Source organism: Nematolebias whitei, chromosome 21, assembly GCF_014905685.2.
Source record: "Nematolebias whitei isolate Nwh7 chromosome 21, NemWhi1, whole genome shotgun sequence".
Lineage (NCBI taxonomy): Eukaryota > Metazoa > Chordata > Actinopteri > Cyprinodontiformes > Rivulidae > Nematolebias > Nematolebias whitei.
Window position 1 is genome coordinate 34,032,256 of NC_056518.1, and position 3,984 is coordinate 34,036,239.

Below are 3,984 nucleotides of genomic sequence, written 5' to 3' on the forward strand. Positions count from 1 at the left end.
CAGAGTCAGTTTCTTTATTTGTTGTTCGCACCGCATGTGGTACATGTGGTGAAATTAAATTGTGTACACAGGGTCCCAGTTACATCCAACTAAAGTATAAATTGTAAAGAAAAATACTAATAAGATCTAAGATATGAACTAAGACATGCGTTAAACTGAAAATACACTTTGCACTAGTAGTACAAAAACAATATGCCGAACAGCAGCAGCACGAACATGAGTCTGTGTGAGCAGATGTGTATGAATCTGCTGTTCAACTGAGAAAACAATGACAAACTAAACAAGTGGACTCGTGCAAAGTGTAAAGGTTTATTATTATTATTATTATAATCATGTAGCACTCTTTCACTAGCATGTCATTTTTGAGCGTGACAAGTTTTATAAACCTGAAAAACAGTAGAAAACCAGCTCCTGTTTGGCTATAATCCTCTTTCTATATACTCTGTGCTCTATAAGATACTATTTAACAGAACATCACTTGAAACATCACCAGACTATCCCTTTAGTTGTGAGCTATAATTAGGTTTTATTGATGTGATGCAGTTGTGTAGATCAGAGGAGGAGGATGTAAAGTGGGTGACAGTCACTAACGCTCTGCTTGTGCCTGGCTGTGAATGTTTGTATGTGTCAGCAGGTCTCGCAGCGGCGCTGGATCCGCTTCCTTCCCTTCTGATCCGGAGCCAGCATCGGTCCGCAGCTCCTCGTTCTGGTGCCGCGTCCTCTGGACAGCGCTGCCCCTCCAGCTCCTCCTGCTCCTCCTGGTGGTCTTTGCCTTCCTGCTGCCGCTGTCGGAGGAGGACTACTGCGCTCAGACCAACAACTTGGCTCACTCCCTTTACCTGATGCTCAGCTACACCAACGGACCGCCTCCCGTGTGAGAGATCTGTGAGAAGGTTAACCTTCAGGGCTCTGACATCAGTGGGAATGGAACCATGTTGATACTTTGAAGAGCAACAACTATTCATCCACTGCAACAAGTCAGCTGCCATCTCCACTTAGTCTTTCTGAGCGGCACCTCGACTTCTCTCCGTGTTATTGTGTGAGGCTGTGTTGATTTAAAAAGTATTTTTGAGTAACATGACAAAGACGTGAGGGGTTGGACACAGACAACATGTGCTGGATAAATGAATATTTAGTAGAACAGTCCGTCTTATATTTTCTGAAAGCACCAAAGTTAAAATCTGAAAAATATCCTGTGAATCTGCTTGGACAACATTTATTACATTGCAGTTATTTTTTTACCTGTATTTTTGGCATGTAGTTTTAATCTTTGCGTTTATGAACTTGCGTCCATAATCGTGTCCGTAGGAAACGGTCTATTTTTAACTTGAATTGTTTTGATTCATGTAAATCGTATTAAAACTGAAGTGTTTTAATACCAGAAACAATCCAAGAGTTCATCCTTTAACTTCAGTCGTCCATGCCCTTTCTATAAATTCTGCTTTTTATTTTAAAATGATGACATATAGAGCTATTGTATATTTTATATGACGGTCAGCTGAGGATGAAATCTATAACAAGCCACGATTATAAAATGTGTGTATAAAATGTTAATGTGAAAAATGTATATGCAATTAAACAATGAATGCCAAATCTTCATTTAGAACGTCGTCTCTTTATTTTAACTGCTGCCAGAGGCCGACTGGTGAAAATGTTTTTGTCTGTTCCGTTTGCTCACGAGTCTGTTTGTATCGTTAGGATACAAACCTCATGGGGAAACAGACAGACAAGACAATTCAGAGTCACCAGTCAGCCCAGCATGCTGTTGGTCTGTGGGAGGAAACCCACGCAGCATGGAGAGAACATGCAGACTCCATGCAAACCTGTGACGTTGACGTGAGGCGACAGCTCCAACAACTGCCATGTCATGGGGGAGTGGTGGGGCAGAGTTCAAGTCAAACCTGTGATTGAGAAGTTGATGGTTTGAATCTCCTGACCATTGCAAAGTTCAAGAAAGGTGAAGCAACTGCCCCATTGTGGGCCCTTGAGCAAGGCCCTGAACCTCACATCTGCTCCAGGGCCCCTTACTTGTCAGCTCAGTGGTCGACGGTTGCATCAGGCAGGGCAGTTAATTAAAAAATATATAATTGCCGAGTCTTGTTGCAAGTTTTTTCGCTGTGAAGACTTCTGAGGAAAACAGCAGCCAAAAGAAGAAGAAATAAGTTCATTTTAAAAAAAAGTTATCTCAATTGTAATTGAGATAACTTTTTTAAGTACTCTGTTGATTTAAAGTTTTGGAACGGTCGAAGCTGAGCAGACCAAACATCTGGAAGTCCACCAACTCAACAACAGAGGTGATCCGGTATAACTGCTGGTTTGAACGATCATTTGTGTAAGGTTACCACTTTTTATTTTTGCTAAATATGAAAGGCAAAGGTTAGGCAATACTGTTTTCAGCAAAATATTCAACCGACTGTTAATGTCACTCACTAACTTTTCAAACGCCCCAAATTTTCTAATCCTGTATTTTGCAAATATTCATGCACTTTAGTTTTTAGTTCAAAGTAATATCTTCAAAACTTTGTTTTTAACCTGTCTGTATTCAACAATGTTAGTTTTAGTTGTTGTCGTTTTCCTTTTTTTTTTTTAATTCAACCTTTATTTAGACAGGTTAATCCCATTGAGCCTCTGGACTCATTTACAAGAGAGACCTGATTTTAAAAAAGAATGATGACAACAATGGACAATCATAAAAGAGGCGTACTGATTTTTTAAATTTTATTATATTTTTTAACAAATTAAAATAAGATGGCAAAAAAAATCCTGACGTGCTTTAAATAAAGTGGCGTGGTAAAACTGGAAACACCTGCCGTCCGACGTTCAGGCGCGCCTTTGCCTGCAAGACAACAAACTGGGCATAGAACCGCCCACAAGCAATATGTGACGTCAGACAGGAAGTGCGGTGCAAAACAAACTTTATTAGCAAACACAAGCCCGCGGAAGAAACACGCCTCCTGGGTCTGTCATGCAAGTAGCGTAATTTATAATTTTGTTTTTATTTTAACATCTCACGTGACCCACATTCTGCGATGCGTCATATCGAGTTAAACTTTTGTTTCGAGTCGTTTAATTTTTCACTGCAGGAAGTGAATTAAGAAACCGGTTCCTGTTAGCATGTGTCCTTAAATTAAATTATTCCCCCTGCGACATTTTCAGGGTTTAAGTTTAATTTGAGTAAATCCTAAATGAGATTACGCTCATCCATTTTTAATATTTTTAATCATGTTTACTTTGAATTTAGGAAATAGTCGAGTAAACATTTGTTGGTACAATTCATTGAAGGAACGTTTTATTTATTTTAAAAACGGATCAAACTAGAACTGCTTGCCTTTAATATAAACCAAAACAGTGCAAACAAATTATTTGTTGTTAATTTTACAGAGATAGTCTAAAACTATGGATTGGGTGGTAATCTTAAAGAGTAATAATCTTTGCATGTTTCATTTTAATTAGTCTTTGTTTCCCTCAAGCCTTTCAGCATCTGTTGATTATTTAAGGTCCATGGACTGTAGCAAACAGCTCAGGATGTGGAAGCAAGAGGAAGTGACTGCAGGTTGATCAGATGAAGAAAAAATATCAGAAACCATCAAACTCCGTGACTTTCTCATCAAACTGTCCGTCACATTTTAAATCCTGATGATTGGCAGAAAGAAAAACAAAAACGCCAGACAAGAATTCACCAAAATGCACGTTGACAAGAACCAAAGTTCCTGAAACGGATGAAACAAAACTGGAGCTGTTTGAGTTTATTTTATAAAATGTATCCACATCTGGAGATGCTTGTGTGTGAATCAGTTTTCTAACAATTTATTTCTTATGAAACCATCATCCTGTTAGAAAAACAAACTCTTGTCTTTGTTTTATACTGTAGGCCATCGTCGCCTCCGTCTGTGAAAGATGCTTCTTCGGATTTTGTGGTCCAGACTGGGAACCCTGGGGGCGTCAGAGAGCAGACCCAGACTGGGAACCCTGCGGGCGTCAGAG